The sequence below is a fragment of the Columba livia genome, chromosome 16 (genome assembly GCF_036013475.1).
Source record: "Columba livia isolate bColLiv1 breed racing homer chromosome 16, bColLiv1.pat.W.v2, whole genome shotgun sequence".
Taxonomy (NCBI): Eukaryota; Metazoa; Chordata; class Aves; order Columbiformes; family Columbidae; genus Columba; species Columba livia.
In genome coordinates this window covers 165,001-189,679 of record NC_088617.1, presented here as the reverse complement: position 1 = coordinate 189,679, position 24,679 = coordinate 165,001, and the positions used below count along the sequence as shown (strand labels likewise).

General features: G+C 45.3%; 1 protein-coding gene and 1 long non-coding RNA gene across 4 annotated transcripts in view; one reads left to right on the top strand and one right to left on the bottom strand.

Moving 5' to 3' along the window:
* Positions 1-668, bottom strand: part of EYA2 (EYA transcriptional coactivator and phosphatase 2) — an 87,500-nt gene extending 86,832 nt beyond the window's left edge. The window contains exon 1 of one of the 3 annotated variants that reach the window (XM_065031751.1): positions 477-668. The gene's annotated coding sequence lies outside the window, so the exon portion shown is untranslated. The remainder of the gene's footprint in view (positions 1-476) is intronic. The other 2 variants (XM_065031744.1, XM_065031766.1) reach the window with 2 other exon arrangements.
* Positions 669-11,288: 10,620 nt separating this feature from the next.
* Positions 11,289-21,082, top strand: LOC135575544 (uncharacterized). The gene is made up of 3 exons (XR_010466507.1): positions 11,289-11,684; positions 12,150-12,360; positions 16,412-21,082. It is a non-coding gene; the product is annotated as an uncharacterized LOC135575544 (long non-coding RNA).
* The last annotated feature ends 3,597 nt before the right edge of the window (positions 21,083-24,679 follow it).

The window sequence follows — 24,679 nt, the reverse complement described above, 5'->3', positions numbered from 1 at the left end:
CAGAAATAGCTTCAGTCACGTGCGCCATCCCTCTGCACTTGCAAGCGCAGAGCGTCACGCAGCTCCTGGCTCCCTGGAGGGTGAAAGCCCTATGGGTGATCTTGCTTCTAGCTCTGAACTCCTCAAGGGAACCAGAATGGATTTATGACCATACAGAGGTGCTGCCCCATCCCCTGTGTCAGCGCAAAATCAGAGGCAGTCTCTCTGGCGTGTGCACCTCGAGGGGGACTTCTGCCTCTGCCTGACATCGGTCTCTGCTATCAGATACATCATCTGCTTCTCCACACGTCCAAGAGATGCAACACACACCTCTGGAGGGCTCGTGCTGGGGAGATGGGGCTGGGGCCTCCCACCGCGTGCACCCTGTATGCATCTCTTGTGCTGTACATCGCGCACACAGCTTCACCCTTCCCATGCCGGCCTTGTCCCCCCACACGGCACAGGTACCACACAGCTGCCCTGTCCCACCGGCATACCTGCTAGTTGGGGATGCAGCCCGGCCACAGCAGCATTGGGGTGTTTCATTTCCACACCCCACTCTTCCTCTTTATTCTCCCCTTCTCACCAGTCTGAGGCAGACTGCAGCTCTCCAGTTCTGTCTCTCCAGTACTGAGGATGCAATGGAGGAGACCTACAAGTCCTTGCCCTGATGGCTTTTATTACACCTAGCCCTTTCCTCAGGAAAGGGATATCCCATGAACCGCAGTGGAAAAGCCGAAGGAGCACAAAGGGTGTTGAGTTCAGGGTTTGAACAAGCTGCAGCCCACTCATGGATTTAGCTCAAAATTTTGACAATGGAACAAAAACATAATTGCAATGAGACAGCTGTTTTTACTATCAAAATCTCTCAGATCAGTTGAACTGCAAAGTGTGTTCCTACAATCCAAAGGAGACAAAGCTCCCAGCATCAGTTCAGAGCTGGCAGGCTTCCTAGCATGAGCTACCTCCCGCCAGCCTAGAAAAAACAAAGCCCTTTCAGTTGTTATTCCCCATCAGTTCTCAGCACTAACCTCCTGATTTCCCCATGGATTATCTGCAGTTCTGAGTTTACACTGCTCTCACATTAAACTCAGAGCGATCGCGCGTTTGCGAGACTTTCTTGCTGCCTTTCTTGCCTGCAGTTGCGGTTCTGGTGTCTGAAGTACACTAAAGCCTTTAGATCCAAATCTTCTCCCCACAACATGCCCCCAAAACTGATTGCCACATTAGCTCCTTTTGAAGCTGGTCTTAACAAGTAAGTTGGTATATACTAATCATCTAAAAATGCCTTGCATGCAAAATTCACCCGACCCCTGATTTCACAACATATTTGAATATAAGCTTAGTTTTATGCATGTGAATGGTCCTACAACAGTCAATACAATTATTTACTTAAGTGCTTAAAGCCAGGCAGGTATTTAAGAACTAGTATTGTTTGTGGTAATGCCACAGCAAGCCAGTCAGAGACCAGGACCTCATTGTTTGTACAGCACCCTGCACACAAAAAGACACTCCTTGTCCCTTTTGGTATAAGTAATTTTCGTAAGTTGTGAATTGGTGCCAGAAACACCTCTCTTGAGCTGGTGGGTAAACAGTATTTGTCTACTCTAATATCCCTTCTACTTACTAAAAACATTGTATGCAATATTTGGAAAAGTAGATAAGGGCACAGTGGGAAACGAGTGCAAAGAGGAAGAGAAAGGATATTTTTCAGTTAGGAATTTTAAGTATTTTCATCATTGTTTGTATCCAGAAAAATACCTGTAGACCTTAAAAGCAATTTAGAAAGGCAAGGGAACAAAATGGCTTCTGCCCCATGGATTAGACTGTGGGCTGGGGGGCACGGGTCATAGTGCTGCATGGGTTACCAGGCTGCAAGACAAGAGAAAGTAGCGGTGCTAATAGCTGGCTCAATAGAATTCTCCGTTTCATCAAGCCTGGTCATCGTCAGCCATATAATGTCAAGGGCTTCTCAGAGTGGTGGATTTCTTTTTTTTTCTGTGTGTGTGTGTGAAAGACCAAGCCAGGTTTAGAAAGGGCTTTGCCTGACCTGTTACCTTGTGCTTATTTCCATTTACCATAAAATTAAAGAAAGATCCATACATTCACCAGTGGAAATGCCTCCAATCACCTGGCTGGGTGACAGTGTCCTGGACAGACTGAGGATCTAATGGTCTTCCTGGGGCACCCCAGGGGACCTGAGCAGCCAGCCCACTCCCTGTCCTTGGGGCACATGGGGAGCCACCCTCTGCCAGAGCCCGGGACCCCGGGAGCTCCTCCCGCAGGGTGGGGGAGCCCAGGGCTACACCTCGGCCTCTCCTCGGGCGAGGAGCTGGAGCCCGAAATTCAGTTACCACTGAACGTGTTTTTCCCCCGAGGAAATATTTCCAGTTTCTGCTCTCCACCTCATAATCAAAAAGAACAGAGCTACATCTGTGCAAACAACTGGCTCAATTCCTAAAAGCAAGAAATAAGCCAATATTTAACTTCAGCATCCTGTCTGACAAGATCTGATGCCACTCTCTGGTAGAAACCAAGGTAAGAAACCCTTAATAAGGGTATAGAGAATTTATTGGGTTACTGAATATGATTAAGCCCAAGCATAGAAACACACTGAGTCAGACCCTGAGTGTCATGAAATTGCTTTACAAAGTGTAAGATTTTAAAAGCAGTGAATTTTGGGATCTTACTAATTATTCTCTGGCCCTTGGGTTCTTGCTTTCAATTTCTCTTTGCAACCACAATGCTGAGTAACTCACTTGTTTTCTAAAATTAAAACTGAGAATCTCACATTTTCTTGTTTTCACACGAGCCAGAGCTCAGGCTTTGCGAAAAGCACCCACTCCAAACAGCCCAAGACTCACGTTTTAGAAGACTTTCAACAAAATTGCGAAAGTTGGCAACCATCATATTGCCTAACACATTATTTTGTGGACTGCAGTGAAATTGCATTCTCAAGGCTCATGGTGGCTTCCTCTCTGGTAAATGCCAAGAATTGCTGCTACTGTTATTGTTAGAACATCAGTCATTTATGCTGTGCTTTAAAAACAGAGGAGAGGTACCAGCCACCTCAGGTGGTTGGAGGGTACATAACACAAGCTACAGACTATTTTGGATTTCTCTTTTGTAGAGCTAAACAGAATTACTTTAAAAAGAGCTGTTTCATGTACTAGTGCTCAATCCCGCAAGGTACTGAGGGTCTGATTCTGGAAAGACTTGAAACGTGTATTTAGTTTTGATACTGACCTCAGTGCGATTAAAGCACCCGCTCTGGGACCAGGTATTTAACAAGAGTGCCATCCAAGGGGACTTGATGGTGCCAGACTTGACCGCACTTCTGATGCCAAAAGGCTCAGCACCTTGTAGGGTGGATTCTTGCAGAGATGACAAGAGCTGTGTCAGGATTCCAGTGGTAACCTCTCATGTTCAGCATTCAGAACCAAAGCCATCCATTTTAAGATAACTCTTCTTATTTCTAAGAAATACTTGTTTGCAAAGTCACAGGCCGCAATATTAAACAAATTGTTAGTTGGGTTTGCAGTACTGATGATCAACCAATAAGTGTTGTTTAGCCTGCTTCATCAAAATTCAGAACATTTGTAACTGATAAACAAAGTGCATGTTAGCTATTAAAGCTCAAAATTAGGCAGGCAGTAAAAAGTAATCTGAGAGGAGGACTGTAGCTACTGATACTATTGAAGCTGGTCTTAAAACATATGGTTTCCAATCATTGACACAATGCACAAAAATAAAACCGAGCAACTGAGGAGCGCCTGATCTTTTCACCACTAAACGATCAAATATGCCTGTTTGTTTTTTAGTTTTATGTCCCTTTCCTCTTTCTGTTTTTTGAAAGGAGAAGCTTGCTATTTTATATTAACCGAAGGTTTGGCCCTTTGTGGCAGCTACAGACGGGCTTCATTAATCAATTTCCACTACTGGCTTGAAATGAAAAAACAGGGATTTTTTTTTAATACCCTCTCACTATTTTGCCTGGAATTGCTCCTGTAGAAACAAAAGATACCTCTATTCCATCCTTCCTGTTTCCTTGCACTTTAGCAGAAATATGATTTGTACTATGAAGACAATGAAATTTTATGAATAACATATCTATGGAGAAAAAAATGTTGATTTATTGCAGGGTGGGACACTGCCACTCTTCACTGACACAGCTGCCTCTGACAGTGGGAATAAAGCCAACGTCACCTGTCAGCACAACTGCATAACCATTAGCTTGCATGGAAAGATATTCAAACATAAAATAAGTTTTGTGACCACTTTGATCTTTTTTCTCTATGAGGTTTTTTAAGAGTTCTTTTAACAACATACTAAGATATAGAAAATTCTTGTGCTGCCTCCTTAGCTTGGGATAGAGCATTATAGGCAAATACACGCCTCCCATGGACTCGCTTTGGCACAGGCAGGTAGGGACCTGTTCTGAAGACGGAAGCGAGCACGGCTCTGCTGGAGGGAGGAACGGTGGTCGCAGGAGAGGTTTGGGAACCTGACCTGAGACAGAGCTACAACAGCCTTTTAAAGTTAAGATTTTACATGTTCTTGCCATTACTAGTAATAAAAAGATTACTAGGAAGAGTCTGACCGCTGATCCATTTGGAGAGGAGGTACACGACTGCAGGTTTTTTACACTAGAACAGAGCTGGCAAATGGCCGGTTTTCAAGTGTAATCAATATGTGCGTTGTAAGTGAGATTAAGAAAACTTGTATTAATTTTTTATAAAATAACTTTTCCTTTGAAAATATGATGTATTTATGGTCTGCACGGAAGACACATGACCCATTCATGTGGATATGGAGGAAAATGGAAGGTATTTGTGCAGTTGTTTTCTTATGGCTCACTAGATCTTTTTTTCTTTTACTTCTTTTACACTGTAGGTGAAGTATTTTGTAGATATCAGCTTCCTCCTCAGTCGAGGGAGACTTACGAGTTCCATAGACTGGTAAACCTACTCATAAATTGTAACTTTTGGCTCTGTTTCTTCATGACTAGAGCAGCATGCATGAGGCAAAACATAATTCAGGGCCATCGCTGAAGTTGCTTCTGACACATATAATGTTGCATCTGCCTCCAGGTAGATGTTACCGGAAGCCAAAAACAGCTGAACTTTGGGTGAGCGCCAAATTAGGCACCGGTTGACTTCTGCCGCAAGAGCGTCCGAGTCCCCAGCTGTTGCTGCACCAGCAGCCCGCAGCGCCGCTGGGACAGGGCGGCCGACGAGTCCTCCAGAAGCCTCCCATTTCATTGATCCTGTAGCACCGACCAGTGTGTGGAAGGTTCGTTCACACGTGAATCGCAAGCCATCCTTCTTCCAACTTCACCACAGATTCCGACTGCAAAGAGCAGTCAGATTTTAGGAATCTGAATGCAATCACTCTGGAACTTTTCTTAATGTCTATCCCCATGGGAATCAAGTCTCATTATTATGTACATTAAAACTGATAATCAAAGACAAATGCTTCAGTGTATTATTTTAAACTTGGACAATGTTTACCTAAATTGTATCTACTTTCATTCAAGAAATCTCATCTGGTTTTCTAAACTGTACTCTGTCTGTAGCGAACTTTTCTTTAAGTCACTTTATACTTGATGGAAAAACGAGGGACAAATTCAGCTGTATTTCAGTGTAATTTAACTACACCGTAGAAACAGGCTTTCAAACCTTTCATCGAACTGATTTATGAGCGGAACTAAGGTTTGCTTAGTACAACATTTTCACAGTAAGAGTTACATTCCCACAAAGGGAATGCTGTCAGGTAGAATGACCATGAGTCAATTCTGCCACAGGAATTGCTCTGCTCAGATGAGCTGATCTGGCTGCCTCAAAACTTTAATTAGAAAATTTAACATAATATTTTTTAAAAATTGTCCAAAACATGGCTGTTAAATATTTTACAACAGAGAACACAATAGATGCAGAAGAGCATTTTACTGTTTTTCCATCATTAGTATTCATTGGACTTTTTACAAACTAATGGAAGGGCAGAATGTTACATGCTGAAGAACTGGAAAGTACCAAGGGACACATGCGTCCAGAGTGCAGCCTGTACTGCATTTTATGAATGCATGGGGCTACCAGCTGTACAGATCCACCTCAAATCAAAAGAATAAGTGCTCTTTCCTAACTGCCATGCAAACGCAGTGAAATTTAAGAAACTCAGATCTAGTCAGGTAGTGCCAGGAAATCACAAATACTCTATTCTCCTTTTTTTGTCAAGAAGAAATGTAATAATTCCATTTCTGCTTATTATAACAGAGAGATAATTTGCATCTTGCTAATCAATGTGACAGACAGGAATAAGCCACATCCTCAATCTGTGAGAGTGAGGGCTCTGTGCACCCTTCCGATAACTCATCGGTTACCTTTTAGAAGCGTAAAGTAAGTAAATCAATATGATTTATAGCTTTGGGAGCAATCCTCTGCAGATCAATTTACCTACAATAATTCTCTTAAAAAATCTGACTCTGGTGAAATGTTTCCTTTTCTTTCTGTGCTCAGGATGATAATTAGACTAAAATGTTCCCTTATGCTCTCATGATCTAATTCTTACTTTGTTTTTGTTTAAGCCTACATGCACCTTCCACTACCGTGCACCAGTGCAGCGAGTGCCCAGGCGGGGTCTGCACTTTGTGTCCATCCTTAGCAGAGCAGAGACGGGCACACGTCTGCTCTACATGGCACAGCTTAGCACTGACCCAGGAGAGTCAGTCATCTGCTCTTCTATAAGCTGAGTAGCTTGGGGCTTTCAAAACGACTTTATTCCAAATTGTGGGAGGCAGTTGATAAGATCTCCATCTGGCTTGCAGCAATTCGAGTACTTCTGCTGCCTTGTTTATACCATTTGAAATATCTAATGAATACAATATGCTGTCCCCAAAATACTATTGCATAGAAGGCCTGTAAATTTGGAGTACGAAACTTCATAAAAGAACTTAGCGTATTACCTCTCTAGAAATGTTAACTGACTGTTCCTTGTAGTGCCTTCCTGAGCTTCTGTTACACCCAACAAGCAGTCAGGGAAGTTCAGGCAGCAGGGGTGCTGAAGCAGCAGTGGAGATCCGATCCAGTGGTCAAGCTGCCTCCTGTTCCATTGTATTTTGTTGCTCTTTTTCCACTCCCAACAAGTTTTCACTTAAAAAACGCACGCTTTTCAGGGAACAGCAAGTACCAACAGATTTCTAAGGGAAGGTAAGCCAGGAACCAAGTGTGACCCCAGCCCAGGTGGTGATGGTTGCTGTCAATGAGGCCCGTTGAGAGCCCCAGACACAGGGAACGGTGAACCAAGCCCAAGGTCCAACCAGGGAGCCCAGTCAGGTGCAAAAGCAGGAAGGGGCAAAGAGAAGACCAGAGACAAGGCACTCACAGCACAGGGCCAAGATCCTGCACCCAGGAGTCAAGGCTGGAGACACAAGCACCCACAGTTCGGGCAGGGGGTAGGTACCCTGGGGCTGAGCTTGAGCAGAGCTCCTGGGCCATGGGTGGGGGTCCCAGGTGGGGCTAGTCAGGGCAATTCAGACCTTTTGGCACATTCAGGTACATTCATACATTCCAATATCTGAAAATAGGTGAAGTCCAAATCTGTCTGTTTGTTTGCTTGCTTGCATTTGATACAGGGCATGAGCAGACAAGTCAGGGTGAAGGGGGAGCCAGCTGACAGCACGGGCTCGAGGCCAGTTTTTCTGCAGAAGGTGGCTGTGCAACTACAGCCTCGGTGCGAGCAGACCCAGGGATCGGGTGTGCGACAGCTGGAGATGGGCTTGCTGTAAACCAGGGAAGTGTCCCTGGTGTCCTGTGTGATTGTACCCTGCAGGTACCTGCTATCTGCTGGTCACCAGCGTTTGCCTGTCTCTCACTGAATTTTATTGTTTAGGTGAATCTACTGACTCTTGACACAGATCAAACTGGCTCCAAGGGCTGTGCTTATGTCCAGGGCTCCAGCCGAAGGAGGCAGGAATAAGGGAAAGCCCAGGTGGAAGAAACGGTTCCATGCAGCTTTTGAGCCTCTTTCTGCTGCACAAGTCTCTGGAAAACCAACAATTTTACATTTCTCCAAAACAAGTTAAGATCCCTTTAGAGCAAACTCATGCACTGAACGAGATGGATCATTTTATTGATAAAATATTGTGTAGTGTCGTCATTGTTCTCTTGGAATATATGTTTCTAGAAAATGATATATATTTATAAGTGTATACAGTCACTTATTTTCTTGCCTTTACTAACTGATAGAAACTGATAGAAAATAATGTCTTGGTTGGAGAGAAAACGGAAGACTTTGCAAACCTTTCTTCATTCATTTCAAATGTGGCACATTTTAACATTAACTTCCAGAGGCCCTGTGTGGCAGTACAATACAGATCAGAAATACCGAGTGCATTACAAGTAGCAGGTTACACTTCAAAACACTCGGTTCACAGTGTTCGAGACCATTAATCATTTTTATTATTCTAAAGCACTGAAAGGGCTTAGAAACTTCACCTAGGAAGCCGTATAGATTCTCAACAGCTGCCTATGATTCCTGCTCACATTAGGTTTTGGACAGACCATTGATTTTCAGCAAATGTTCTTGGCGGCCAGGAAGTGCTGAAACTGGCAAACTTTCTCTCGCAAACAGCTTTTTTTCCTTCTGAAATGAAAAACATGCTGGTTATGTTGATTTAGATCATCAGTATGGCCCAGATTTACCACTACACCACAGCGTTATAAAACCGGTGTATCAAGGGAGTTTAGTTACAGACCAGGCAAAATCAAATTCACTGCAGGGAGCACATACGCTGTTTTTGCAAGTGGGTTTTTTTGAGTCTGTGTTAGTAGACACTGTATGTATGTAAACTCTTGCATATGTTTTTTCTTTGTTGTTATGACAATTGTAAGTAGGGAAGATACTCGGTAGAATTTGTCTGTGTGTGAGTTCAGATTTTCAGAACAGACCGAAAAACATTGCACTTAGAGAAGTATAGCCACAAACGAACAACCACAATTACCGTCATTACCCATGCAATTGTATATGCGCTAAAATTACATTAAATATCTGGATATATTTTCGCATGCTTAGATCGGCAAACAAGCACACGAGCCTCTGTGCACGAAGACGGCAGGATGCTTCACCCCAGGCCTCCTTCCGGAAGTTACGCTTTGTTCCTGTGAACTGGCAAACGAGCCCGCTTTGCTCCCCAGCCCCTGTAACTGCTCGGGAGGGGCCGCGAGGACGAGGGGACGCTCTTAGAGAGGGGAAGACTGTCGTTTGGACGTGAATGTTGGACTTCAAATGCTTTGGAAGATCTCAATTCTATTAAAAAAACGAAACTGTATGTGAAAATGGCATTCAAATTAAATGTTTTCAAGAGAGAAAGGGTGTAAACAAACCCAATTTAGATCCCCTAAGCAAAGTAACATCGCGATGTTTTCATTTTTCTTCCTCTTTTCGTGCCTCTCACAAGAGAGGGAAAAAGTTAAGTAAGGAATTGGAACCGCTGCTGCCCCTCCGGCAGAGGTAGAAAACAAGTGCTCAGTTATCGCAACCTGAAATGGTGTTCTGAATAGATGCGGTATAAAGCAGCAATATTTTTAATTTTTCATTTGATCTATTTAAAATGGAAATAGAATTATATTATATTTGATGGCATTTCTGGAAAACAAAAAATAAATGGCAGTTTTTGTAATTGGATTGTTGTTGAAAAAGGTTCTTATGAAGAGTACTTATGCAAAAGAAAGGCGCTATAGGTGAATTAGTGTGAAGTAATGCAGGAGGAGAAACAAAAACCTCTTCTGTATTTGGCATTTGTATTCCTTTAGAAATCTTCATGTAGCAAAGCATGGGGAAAAGGAAATCCATATGAAACATTTGATGCGATTTGTCAAATATTTGATATAAAAAGATACCTGTTTCCTAGCTACGTAACAAGAAATTTACTGTTTGTAAAGACAATTACACAAAAATGTCTTTTTTTTTTAAAAAAAAAAGTGATACAGTAGGTTTCTAGTTTTTATTGCTTTCGTAGGCTTAAAACCCACTCATGCTGAATGAAACAAATAAGATCTGTCAAACACTGCAACTTTTAAAATCTCATGATTCTCAGCGTCGCTATGTGGAGGGTGGGGACGACACCGCTCTGACGCGTGCCGGTGGGGGCACAGCCGCAGGGCCGCGCTGGACCGCGAGCCCGCTCCGTCCTGTCTGTAGACACCCACACGGTTTTCATCTCTCGGGGGTATTTTCATTGAAGTAGCATTTGGGATCCCTTTTTGCTGCACTGCTGCATGAGAAAACGGTGCCTGTGCTGGAGAGCTGAGACTTGCCAGCAGGCACGGAACGGGGAGAGGGCGAGGAGGGTCCCCCGTCCTGCCCGCTCCGCTGCAGGCTCCCAGCGGGAGAGCCGAGACCGAGTCCTGGTGATTTCGGAGGCGTTTGCTTTAAAAGGCAGCCACGCTTCGGGGCCACACAGAAGAACAATTCGGTGCGGACTGCCGCTCAGAAAGTAAACTTGTGTCTTGACAATTTTCCACCAAAGCATGTCCAGCTTCCCAAACTGCTCACTTTTGTTGCTTTTGGGATGAACTCGCCTTTCATCACAGAGAGCCCCCTCCTTTGTTTTCGAAGGCTTTTCCTGCCAAGCAAAGTAACTGTGTTTCTCGAGCACAGTCCTCTGAAGGCACTGAAGCATGCTGGATACAGAAGAGTAATTTGTTCCCTCGGGCTGTATATGTCTTGTATTAAAAGCTACAAGATGGGAATCTACGGCTGTGCTGGGAGCACACAGTGGGTTTGTTGCATGGTGAGAAGAAAACAGGTTCTGGCTAATCTCGTTCATTCATTGCAGATAAGAGAGGCGCTGCCCTTTCTGCTTTCTTGTTTTCTTGGGTTGGGATCAAATCCCCACCTGTCCATCAATGTGAACAATTGTGTCTGAGTCAAGAGCGCTTTGATTAAAAATGATATGGTTGGAAACACCCTCTTTACGGAGGAGAAATGAATAAGGAAATGGCCCTCATGTGTGAGCTTCTGGGGACAGGCTGTCTGCTCGCTCGCAGGCCAGTCAGAATACGCCTTCTGGCAGGGAAGTTCATGGACAGCTTCAATAGATGGAGATTCAAGGGCAAGAGACTAATGTTGTTCTAAAATTCTTTTGGGTTGGAATTTAAATCCAATTTTAATGAGGTCAAAGTAGAAAATTAATTTATTTTCTGTCTTCCAAACAATATCTTCTTTGTTAAACAGGAAGATTGGAGAGGGTTTTTTTTAGAAAAAGTTATTGATATATGCTTAAAAATGTGTAAAATCTCTGACCCCTTTCATTTCCTGAAGACAATCATGTGATAACCCTAAGCGGACCACATAAATGTATTAATCTCATATCCCTAAGTGTTATGGAGAATGGAGAAACCTCCATACTTTGGCATTCCTGTGTATGGGGAGTCAAGAATGAAAGGAAAGGAGCGGTTTTGTAGTGAAAATACAAAACTGCTGAGTAACAGCAACATGAGTGTACAGGGACTTGCTGTGGAGTGGCCTCCAGTGGAAGTGGAAACTCCGTCATTCAAAGCATCAAAGTCTTATGACTGTTGGGAGTCTCACGGTACCGGCTGTTCTTCTTAAATCTCCGGCTTCTGGAGCTGAAGAGTTCGTCAGCATTTCCACGTACCTTACACAGCAACACACGGGTTCTCCTGCCTGTGGAGGAAAGCTTGGGAGTGAGTCTCTGAAATAACCAAATACTAAGAAATACAAAGAATCGTGATTTCTTCATTTTGCAGAGCTGGGAAATCTTTACATTTTGAACCTGCAAGTTTGCAGGTGACCTACAAAGTGTCCACAATGAAGAAATGTTGATGGCAAGAGGTGATGTGGTATCCTGGGATGCCTCCGTCCCTCAAACAGTCCCAGCTCGCCCTTTGCCGGTGGCTCTTTGAAAACGGCAGGTGCTGGGTGTGTTTTGCAGAGCTGGTTGTGAGGCCGTGTGGAGCTGCGATGTGAGTGCTTGACCAGTACGGAACTGCTGGGAACCACGTCTGGGTCTTGGCTTTGGGTCTGTCACAATCAGGGTGTGAATGTCAGCGTCTTTCTTCATCACGGATTTCATGAGTGCTTGCTGTGTTCTGTTTTTCACATGAAGTGCAAAAGTCCCCCTCACCAAAATACACTCTTTTTTTTAACAGCAAGGGACTCGGCATCGTACCCTTGAATGAGTGGGTAAGTCTCCGGTGGCAGAGCCACAGCTGACCCAGGGGACAAGCAAAGGCAACTGATGGAAACAGAAGCCCCTTGAGGCTGATGATGTCTGACGGCTCCTCATAATGCTTTATCACGTGTGGGAGTCTCATCTGGATTTTGGAAGGACATGATCTGAAGGCAGGACAGCTATTTCAGGTAAGAGTGACTTGAAGGAAACAATGGTACGATAATGATACACTAGATTACTGCGGTCAGGAAACAGTCTCTCTGTTCACCAGGTCTGGATAAATCTCAGTGTGTCTCGTTGCTGCAGAGCCTGTTGTGACTGATAACTTCCAGCAAAGGCAGAAATAGAGCATAATGCAGCTCTGCTACTACAAGTGCTTCTCCAGTGGCTGCAGAGTTGCCTGGAGATCATTTACACGCACCCTTCTGCAAAACCCACCCAGGATTTTGTGACAGCAGCCACACAGCCTGGGCACCATTAACTGTGGTGGCTGTACATGGTGCTGCGTTTGCGCCAGAAGTGAAGGGCGCACCCTGCCAGGGCATTTCATGCACACTAGAATGCACTTAGAAGTAGATTTCTAAAATTTCACCTCCCAAAGGAGCTGACCCTGCCCTGCTGGGATATGAATCAGTGATTCCCAACTGTGTTTCAAGCTTACCGCTTAGCTCCTTATGCCATCACATGGCAACTGATGCCTGCACTAAATGGAAAAGAGTATTCTTTACATGCAGACGTAGTTTAATGCCTTTGCCAAAGTTTTTTCAGCTCCTCTGCTACCCTGAGCCATCACCTGCTAGTGCTCGTGGTGTGCAAATTGGAGAGCTTTCTTTATGAGTTGCACATAAAATCCACACCTCTGGTCATGCATGAGAAACTGCTGAAAGACCCTGATAGAACCCTGAATGTGTTCCGTGTTTTATGGACAAGACCTTGTTTGCTTTTCGGAGCTGCACCACGTGCCGCGCCTGGCGCTGCTGGCACTGGCGGGTACCGACCGGCGCGCTCTGGGCAGGGAACACAGCCGGCTAATTGTGCGTGCCGTTTGCCTGGATGCTGGCTTTAAAAGGAGCCCAGTTAAATGAGCCAAGGGGTCAGAAAAGAAACGACGGCATTACTAGAGAAGTGAAACCTTTTCTACCTCCTGAGGCAAAACGAAGTATTTTCACAGTGTTCAGGAAAAAAACAAAACAGAGCGGATGTTTTCATTTTAAAAAGCAGCATACTTTGCTCCTTATTGGTGTTGATCATCATCACCTTTGGCATTTATTGTTGTTATTACAAAAAGAGGTATTCTCGTGCTCTTTGAGTATTATTACAACGCTGATCTTTCCCCCATTCAATAGCTGTCAGCTTCTATGTGGTTATTTTTACAGAATTGCTAGTTTAGCTGAGCAAATATGGTCACCAAGCAGCACAGGAGCCGTGTGGGGACGTTTCCAGCCTTAAAGCATTTGGCCTTTCCGTTTTGCTCCACAGCAGTGATGACTTTTCTCTGGAGGTGTGCCCAGCCCTGTTGGGGAATATACCTCCTGCAAAATAGGGCGTGAGTTTACCTGATGAAATCTGGTGGCACGCACACTTTACGAGTTGCCCAGCAAACGCCCTCTGCATTTGACAGCGTGAATCCAAACGCAGCTCATGCTGCTGCTGTCTGGCCAAACTGTTTTTCCTTCTGGTGCCTATAAAAGAGCTGGAAGAGCTTCTTGGGGGAGAAAAAATTCTGGAAACTCTAAAGTGAGCTGAATTCCCCAAGTCATTACACTTGGTTAGTGTCTTTCACAACACTGCTAAGCTCTAGGTAATGGTATGCACAACCCCGAAAAGCAGAAACAGAGACAGGAAATTATGGCTGAGCTGGTGTTTTTCTTAGGGCGATTGTGCTCCCTGTTGGAGCAGCCAGTGCCAGGTATTGTGAAACACAGTGAGAAGCTCCTTTTCAACTAAGCTGCTGTTTAAAATTCAGTCAGATCATAGTGAGACATGAGAATCTCCAGAAGAGGTATCCTGTTAAGGCAGGAAGCTGCTTCAAGAAGTGTCACTTGCTTCTCTGGGAGTCTCGTGTACACCCGGGTCATAGTGTAGTCCCTGCAAATCTGACAGTGCTGCTAATCCCACAGCTCCAGCATTACAGGGAGGTTCCCTTACTGCTCCAAGATAAGGTGAGTTTATGCTTAAAACAATCAGGATGTGCTCTTTGAGCTTTTAAGGGTTTAGATTGTCCTTAAAACTGTGATGTTTGGTATACTTCGTATATGTCAGATGGAGTCATATCTCGTTATCTGGTAGCAAACCATCAGGGCTGTTGCTTTAAAGAGAACTGCAAAGCGCTGCAGCACTTGGGCGAAAGCTCTGCATATTCCAGCGGGCTCCTCTCTGCTTATCTCTGTCCGTCTTATGGGCGCCTCTTAAAAAACACTCAATGTGCACAGCATTTCACAAAAAGTGAGTCTAATTGACAAACCTTGTTACTGTGAGTGTGAACTGTCCCATTTCAGGACACCCAGAAGGTCTGATGACCCCCTCACTTGTGCTGATAGCTGGTGCACACAGTGCAGCGTCTAAACCAGCCTGAAGCCAGACTAAGTCACCTGCCGTCAGTTTTCCTGAACGATATAAAATACAGTGGAGCAATAGTTGCTGAAACCCGCATTAAGGGTTTGGTGGGTGACTGACCTTGCCCTCTCCCCTGGGCTGCTTTCTCCCCATCTGAAGCTTCGCAGTCTGTGCAGCGGATAAGCCGAATCCTCGCTTTCAGGGCAGGGAAACAGCTACTGCTTTGGGAACAAGGAGGGAAGGGGCAGCAGCAGTTTCAGCCCTTAAACCTTCACAAGGGGTAAAATAATGAAATGCAGTCATTGGGCGGCCACAAGAAAGGATTAGATGCAAGGACAGCAAATTGCTCCCAAATACATTTTGACAAACATGAGCTTGCAGCCTTAAATACTTCCCAATTAGAAGTGGCTTCTTCCAATTTTTGTCAGAGAAATGGTGGAGCCTTATTGTACCATTTGTCTCCAATTGCTTTTTAAGATCTTGACGTAGCTGCCGAATCTTTTTGTTACAAAACAGATGATTTTGCGTGGCCCAAGGAGCTGTGCAGACAAATACCCAACATACAGTTTAGTGAGCACCATGAGGAACAGATCAAGCCTTGCTCACGCGTGTTGTTCATTTGCACCTTGCATCGCACATAGCTCTGTGCCTTCATCTCAGCTTTGTACTAAATCTAGACAACGAGCCTGATTCACCACTGCATTCCTTCGTTTTTACCTCAGGATAATTCCATTTAAATCGGAGCACAGACCGGACTAACCCAGTGTTTGCTGTGCCAAAGAAATCTACACTACAAGCCTTTGAGCTTCCCGGCCTGCTGTTTTGCTTTAGCCTTCGCTTTGGGGCTTTTTATCCTACTTGGGGATCTTGATGGGTTCATGTTTGTTGGAGGCTCCTCTGTTGTCTCAAGAGAGCCAGTTAGGTGCTAGAATTAAATAGCGAATGTCAGATTTTCATAGCATGGGACGAGCAAAACAAAACAGCTGTCTGCATAAACCTGAAGGAGCAGGAACTAGACTGCTCTTTAAAAATAAACTTGGCATTGGAGATGGTGACTGAGATAAAGTTACAGCCAAAAATGGTGAATATTTAAGATGCTCAAAAATATTCTTGTGTTAGTGGTTTGCAAATGTGGGAACAATATATTCAAGCTTTATTTTCTTTAGCATGTTCTTTGGCTTAAAGTGAAGTTCAGCATTCAAAATGACCATGTAATAATGGAACTGTTTCAGATGACCTGTTGTTGTTCTGTATTCAGTCAGATCCACTGCCTCCAGTGCCAAAAATAAGGTTTTACTGATTTTTACTTCTGTTAGCTTGAAAGAACCCAAACAACAGAGAATCAGCAAACTGAGGATTTAGTTCTACATATCCAAGTTTGCTAAATTCACCTGTTAAAACTCATTAAGGCAGGGAGGTACCATGAATATCGCTGAGATTCTAATTTGACCTATGGAATAATGTGTGATGAAGGTGTAGAGCTGAAAGAACTCACACATGTAGGTTTTGATCTTGGTAATTTAACTGTTATTAAATACTTACTTGTACCATGCATGCATTTTTACATGGAAATCAATGTGAGAGGGAGTAAATACTCCACGATAGTGTTTTTACAAAGATGTTCTTCAGATCCAAACTGCTCTTTTGGCTCCACTGATGGATTCTTGTCTGCACACCCCACAGTGAGTGAAATCGAGCGGAAAATCTCTCTTCTCCGTGGGAGCGCTCCAGCCCTGGCCCGGCGGAGCGGTCCCGTGCGTGAAAGCCCCCAGCGGTGCCTGCGCTGCGCTGGTCCCCAGCGCCGTGCCGTGGACCCAGGAGAAGGGACGTCGCACCAGGGAGATGCTTCTTCTACCAGAGCCAGGAATAAATTACAAGACTATTTGCCGGTGCTGCTGTGTGGGCACCAGCAAATGACAGCTTCGGTCACCATCTTCTGTACCTGCTGACCTGCTCGTGTGAAAGGGGCTGTACAGGTGTCAACGGCCATCTTCATGGACATGTGGGGCAGGAAGAACGACGTTTCTGCCATTGTGACTTCATTTTTGCATGGCCATAGTGAAAGTCAGGGCCATTTCAACAGCTGGTGGGGCTCTCTTTGGAGGGCCACATCCCAAAGCACATTTTGAGAGTCTTTGTGCAGACACTTTGGACTGTTTGTGCGTTAGAGATGCTAACTCCATGTTGGGGAAGATCTGGGGAAGACTCAGTTTACAGCCCTGATGTTTCATTTCTCAGGAAATTGCAAAAATGTTTCCCAGGTTTTATGTGTGAGAGAGCGTCTACTCTGGTTGTCACTCAGCTGCGGAGCACTACAAGGCCCAAATCCAGAGGTTAAGCTTGTCTTAAGTTGTCATAATCAACTCGTTGGTGTGCCTAAACCATCTGATCCTGTCTTTGCTCAGTTTTCAGGGCAAAAAAAGAGCGGGTCACAGGTACGCAAGTCTTTCAGCAGGGCGGTACTTGGTTTGGAGGCTGTGACAGAATGTGAAACCAGATTAGTTTCACGTGAAATCAAGTTTTCCTACTGGCGTTCTCCATGAGCGCACTTACCATCGGAGCTGCAGCGAGCTGGAAAGCTGCTTGACAGGAACTTGGAAGCAGAGCTGAGGTCCAAGGTATTCCTCAGTGCCTCAGCTGGTGCAAGGAACGGAGGCCTGTCTGTGTATTTCACACGTGTCTCTGCTTTCTGTCATGAGCAAGACCCAGTTATAATGTAACATAAAGTGCAAGGGACGCTATATACTATCTAGTAATACCGACGTGAACTTTCACTGAAATCATTACGGTATGCACAAAACTTCCTTTTATTACATTTCACAAAATATGCTGAAATTGTTAATTCAAGCACTCAAAAATTAGGCTAGCCAAGCATTAATATTGTAACTATAATGCAGCCTTTTTTTCTCTTCCTATGCTTGATTCAGTTAAATAATAATTGCCTTATTCTGTACTGCTTCATTCACTGGACGCTTACTGGTTATTCAGGATTTTAATATCCCCTTTTAATATGTGGTCCCAGATGTTTTGTACTGCACATTATTCAAATGCTGCCGGAATACGAAAGTTAATTGACTTGTCTACATTTCCGTGGTGGTATCACCATCATATCCGAATGCTTCTCAAAATCAATTACTTCACCTTTGCATCGATCCTGTGTAACCTCATCTGGGTGTTCCTGGGTGATCTTTCGAGGTCCCTTCCAATCCCTAACATTCTGTGAGTCTGTGATCAATGTTGCGATAGTCAATCATATTACTATCCCCTTTTACAACCAAGTAGAGAAGACAGCTACTCAGCTTCCATGAGACTCCAATGAGTATTTGCGGAGTAGTGTTTCTGAAGTGCACGAGTTAGTCAGACACAGGTAAAGACTGAGTCACATTAGGGGCCGCAAGAGATTCAGACACCGTGCTCATTCCCACATCACCAATCATCCAGCCCTTACTAAACAGAAGGGAGGAGGCAAGAACTTCTCGGTGAAATGTGTGTGAGACTGTTATTTTTATAGTGTTTTTAAGCTTCAGAGACATCACCCAGGTAGGTCAGGATGTCAGGGACTAAACAGCAACACTTTCAGCTGCCTGGTGTGATGAAAACCTTACACAGACTCTCTCATCCTCCTGTTTGCCTCCTTGTATGGTGGGCTTGTGACTAGAAAAGCCCTAATTAGCTCTCAAACAATTCCTGAAACAGCAGGTGGAATTTATTCCCACAGTTCTTTGGTGCGTTCCTTTTTCCCTGAGCACAAAAGGAAACGTAGTGCTGTCTCAGAGGCCCCCCCAGCTGGAGTTACTTGTGGATGATGCCTCATCTGTTTCTGTTGCCGACGGAAACGTGCGGGTCAGTGCTGACAAGCAGGGCTCGTGCTCTGCTTCCTGCGGCCGGGGGAGGAGCTGCTCTGGCGTTCGGGGTGCGGTCCCTCGGGCTGCGCGGCTGCCGCGGGTTGCTGCTCGGGTGGCAGCCAGCCGGCCAGCGCAGCTGTGGTGCCACAGCCCGGGGCTGCCCGGCCCGCAGCACTGGCGCTCCCACGTCATGTCCAAACTGCGTGTGAATGGGAACTGACGGTGACACTTCCAGTGAAGAAATACGTTTTCTGAAGCTACATGCAATAGCTAGACTTGTAAATGTCTGGAAGCTATTTAAGAATGTCAGTCTATGAGTGACTTTGTATATGTGCATGAGTCTCTTAATATCAGAGAGATTTCCAACTTTTCAAATAACATTAATGCTATCCTCTAGCATGCAAATTGCACACAAATCAGCTACAATAAATTATAACAATTAAAATGTTAAGAGGCACGTTAGTTCATTTTCTCTTGCCAGTCTCTGTGTTTCAAATAATGCTTTCTGTGTGGTGGCTTACTACCATTCATGAGAGCATCAGTACACTAATCAAGCATTAGCATTAATCAAATAAATATAAAATTCTGCTCTGAACACGTCTAGATGACAGAGGAGCCTAGATGCTGGCAGGTAGATGTGCTTTACTTGTAAAAGCATCACGACTTGCAGGTCTTGCACAGCAACCACAGAACGGTTTGGGTGGGAAGGGACCTTAAAGGTCATCTGGCTCCAGCCCCCAATGGGGGAGGAATTTTCAGAAAATAATTCTAAACCAGATGTAGTTGAATAGACCCGAGCAAAAAGGACCGATAGCTGTCAACCTGAGGCGCGTGCGTCCCTTAAGCAAAGGAGCTTCTGCTTTCTGGCAACGCAGATCACTGGGGTTTTTTAAAGATCATTTTCTACATCTGTTTCCCCCTCTTTTGCCTTTGTGACCTCGCACAGATGATGTAGGTTTTGAGAGAGCTTTGAGACTTGCTGACATTGTAAGGCTGGAGATGGAGTCCGTAATTTATTAGATTTCCCTGCAAGCACCAGACTTACCTTCCTAACTTAGTTTCTCAGGCACCTACAGTTGGCTGGTAGAAAAGGGACCATATTATTTTTAGCTGAACTGCTATGGATATAGTAATGTCTGCAGCAAATTAAACGAGAAGGAAGGACACCTGTTTCACCCCCTTGCTCACACCAAGGCAGCGCTGGGAGGTGAGCACCGGCACTGGGGAGCATTTATGGTACGGGAACAAAGACACGGTTGACCCCTGACGTCATTTAAAGCTACTTGATGCCAAGGACTTCCTAACTTTTTATGGATATTGAAACAAGTAAGTCATGGAAATGATGACCGACTCCAGCTACACGGGAGCAGAGAGATTAGCTGCTAATATGGAAAGTTACCTGGCCAGCGCTGAGATCAGTCTCGAGGGAAGGGGGAGACCAGAGCCGGGCTGCTGAAACCGTGAGGCAACGTGGCTGCTGATGAAGAGGAGCTGGAGCTCAGGATGGCTGGGAGAGGAAAAGGTTTTCTCTGCTGAAGCCAAAAGTGTCGTCACAATGTGGCTGTCGGACGGAGCTGCGTTTTCTAGCTGCTTGATATTATGGGAATAAAAAGCATGAGGAAGTTATGGAATTTAGACTGTGAAGTGCATGGCAGGAAGAGCGGTAAATCAAGGACCAGCACAAGACTGGAAAGCCTCTACTCGACCCTTAGCAAAATATCAGCAAAGATATTATTTTTGTTAGAATGAATCTTTGCCTTAGGATGGCTTGAAAGACACTGTGTGGGTCACTGTGCAGCCAGCTATTTAGGTCCTGTAAATTAGATTCATAGAAGACAATGATAATGGCTGGAAGTGGAACTAAGACATTAAAGCTTTCTCTCTCTCTTTCTTGTTTGTTTGCTACTCAGTCCTGATAATTCGTGGGGTTTTGGATAATTTTCTTCCTGAACACTGACACACAATTGGTATAGAATGTTGGCATATAATGTATGCGTTATGTTAGCTTAAGTTTTTGGTAATTACAGAAACCTGCCACCTTGGAGCTGCCTTCTGCTTCCATTCTTGTCTCTGACTTTGGTGGTTGAAATTTCTTTTAGCATCATAAAATTCAGTGTTGTAAAATTCATATTGTAACTTTAAAAGCCACATCTGTTTTAAACATTTTTGTTTTAAGAACTTGATATGAATTTAATGACAGGGCTACAGAAGTACAAGTTGAAGGAAATTATCACAGGTCTGTAAAGCCGTAAGATAAGTTTCTGCACTTCTGTGGGCCATCAAATAACAAAGAACCCAATTGATTTTATTGTATCAGTTCTGCTCTGAAAGCATTTCATGGTTTAATCTACGAGCAAGAATTAACGTTGCATTTACATTACTATTAATAATGACAGCTATCCCCAGATGTAGGACATTGTCATTAGCACAGAGACACGGACACCATGTTCAGAAAAAAATTCTTTACAGTGTTTGACAATAATAAATTATCAACATATTTTGTGTGCCACCAAATCAATCTACAGAATCAAGAATGTAACAAAAATTATGCTCTGGAAATGAAAATGAAGGCAGTAACAAAACTGCCAGAAATAGGAAAGGAAGGCTAGAGTCACAGAAAGAATAAAAGTGGGTGTGGTACTGCAGGCGGGCAAAGGCGCGTCCCCGCGCGCCCGAGCCCCCGCGGGCCGCCGCCCCGCCCCGCCCCGCCCCGCCCCGCTCCGCTCCACCGCCCCGCTCCGCCGCCCTGCCTCGCCGCCGCCCCCCCGCTCCGCTCCGCCGCCAGGGTGGGCCGCGCGGTGACGGGGTCGGCGGGCGTGCAGGAGCGCACCTGCGGACGAGGCTCCGCCCTGCGCCGTGACTGTGGCGTCTGCGGGGAATCGCGCTCCGTGGTGGCAGCTCGGCTAAAGCCCCGTAACCGGCAAACGTGTCGCGCTCATCGCTCGCGTTCTGACCGCTGCCAGTCAACCGACCGACGTGGGGCGTTACTGCTTCCCCCTGTTCACAGCTGTTACTTTTCGTTTTGCTCTGTTAAAATCCCAGTTTGATGATCCTGAACATGCCTTGTGTAAACCTCATCCTTTTCTGGCTATTTCCTCAAGAGAAACAACTGCTGGCCCCGTAGCCCCCTTGTTTTCAATGCAGTTGAAAAATTGTTGTAACACATTGAGCTCAGCGATCGGGTTTCATCCCAGTTTGGGGGCCTGCGCGGGTTCTCGTGAGATGCCTCATTGATTCAAACCACTTACAGTGACCTGCTGGACTCTGTGTAATATAAGGCCTGTGTGTGTCAAGGAAATGTTCCATCTGTGTGCTCTGCCCTGCAAACAGCTTGTCTGGGCCAAGGTCAATGTCAGCAGCTCAGCCTGCAAAGCCGTTGCTTGTGGGTCTCACCGTGCCGTGCTGTCCCTGGAGCTGTGTGCGAGTGGGGCACACACAGACACTTGTGGGGCTGTGCAGAGAGCAGGAAGCCCATGTGAATCTCCAGCAGCCAAAGGGCAGGGAGAACTGGAGGCGGACCTGCATTTTTAGAGCTGAGTGATTCAAAGTTTGCTCTTAACCCATGGGCGGTTCTTATCTTCACAGTGGTGTTAATTTAGGTTTCAGTTTTGGCATCGAATGCTTGGTAAAGGAGCACCCAGGATCTTCCTTCAAGTGTTGGGTTGGAAATATGTTATGTAAAAATAATGGCTGATGTTCAGCAAGAATCTGGCATGGCTGGGGGGGCCCCACTTTACTCATCAGTCAAGTCTGAGCCACAGACCTGCCGCCTCCTGACAGAGGACACAGGACACACTTCCCAGTGCCAGACACAAATAGTTCTCTCGGGCTGCCCAGGGACCCAGCGCAAGGTGTGGGCTCTGCCTCCCGCAGGGAGCCAGGCCTCCTGACCCCTCTCCTCAACGTGGCTGCTGAGATTCCCAGGTTCGGATGCAGTCAGAGACTCTGTGCGCTCCTCCTCTGCAGCCCCCGCATTTACCGTCTGCTCAGCACAGGTGTGGGTCCCCGTGCAAACACCCCGTGCACCCCGGCACAGCTCACACACTGCCCCGATTGTCCTGCCGGCTGCCCCGCTCCCCGGCGCAGCTGCGGGGACGGGGCCATCTGCGCCAGCAGAGCTGCCGCGGTGGCGTGCGGGCAGAGCTGAGGCTCAAACAGCAGCTACTCAAGAGCTGACATGAGCTAATTTATTAGAAATTGGTTTTGGCAGGTGCTAACCTGTCTCGACCACAGATAATAAGATAGTTGCTGTTGGGAATCAAACCAAGGAGCCATAAAACCTGAATGTCATTACGCAGTTTGCTGGAGAACACAGCTGTTGCACTGTCATCATTTCTCTCTGTCGAAGACGCACCCGTTCCTGCTGAATTCTGTCCAAGTGAATGCCAGGAATTAGAGCCACACAATCACAGAGCAGCAATTGCCATTTCAATATTATTCAATTCTGTGTATGTGCACCTTCGTCTGGCTACCCCTTTGCTTTTGACACCTACTGCAAATCTCTGTCCTTTGCTTACCCTCTCACTTCCATTTTTTTGCTAGAGATAAAACAAGGAGGGTTTTTTCCCCTTCAGTCTCACCATATTCACCATATACGTCACTAATAGGACTTTTCAAAACTTTGTCAGTCACCTTCCGTAACAGCCCGAGTAATACTGTAGGGACATCTCTAGTAGCTGGATACAGGATATTGTATTTCTTAGTTTGTCCAGTGGAATAATCACTTGGAGCAGCTTTGTGGACCTGCACAACGGTTACTTGGAAGGAAGAGAAAAACCAACTGGGGAATCTAAATATGTCTAGGGTGACTTACAGAAGAATGAGGTTAAAATCAACAGGTCAGGGTTCGATTTGAGATCACAAATTAGGTGCCTGGAGAGAACTTGTTGGGAGGAGCAATGTTCACCATATTGAATTCATTTGAAAAATCACTGTTTATTGATGCATCATTTTTCATCATTAAAATGAAATATTACTCCCCCTTTTTGCATTCAATGCATTTTAGCTGCAAAATACTGTTGAAGAAAAGGGCGAGCATCAAAATTACCAAACACTGCCTTTGTTGCCTCTGCTGCTCTGGAGAACGCGCTCCCAGCGCGACGGTGCGTTCGATGGTGCTGCAGGGCTGGATCGGCGAGCTCAGTTCTCACTTGAGCTCATGCCCTTGGTGAGGCAGCAGCCGAGCCTGGAGAGGAGCCCCCGCGGGCAGCAGCGCGCCCGCTGAGCAGCGCGCGCTCACGGTCGGTCTGGCGTCTTTCACTAACACCAAATTTGCTTCAAGGTTGAAAAAGAATGAAGCCAGAACGCAGCTGAGACTGAACATATGTTGGAAGTTCAGCTTAGGTAATACAATAAGCTCCTCAAGAGTGGATTCTCTTTCTCCTCAATGTAAATAAATACTCGTGACAGCCCCAGACATATTCATTTTCTTGCAGATCCCGCCTGCCTTATCAGAGGTGGTGTCCTGTGCGCTATTGACATGGGCTCATTTGTGATACTGTGCTCTTGTCCATATGTGCAAATCACTTAATAAAATGAGAAGCAATGTGTAAAATAACAAGAGTGTTGATGTAAAGTTCTCAAATGGCCAGCACTGGGATTAATAGTTAATGGCCTATTGACACAGAATATTTACTGATGAGCAACACGAGGTTCCAGCGACACTAATACGGGTTGTTTTGGAAGGTGGCATCCTTTTTCAAAAACAAAAAGATCATCATTTAATTAGTAAAATGCATTTTACTGGTGTCTCTTCCAGATTCTTTTAATATAGTTGTGGGCAAGTATTTGCTTTGAAAGAAACAATTTGCAGTAAAGACAGACCTCTGAAATCACAGCAGATCTTTTTAAAGGCCTGATGAGGCTGCTATGGCTAACAACTCTTTTAGGAATGCTTGATAAGATAATTAAGAGGAAAATAAAAGTCTGTGCTTTGGGGTATAAATTGATAAAAAAGTCTTTCCAACACACAGCTCTAGTTAAGTATTCAAAACGCAGATGCATGCACCCGTGAGTGAGTGTGGGTTCCCCGTCCTTGGAACCGGTAAGCAGCAGCAGAGTGGACCGGCCCCATCCCCGCCCCACGTCACCGGGACGGGAGCAGCTC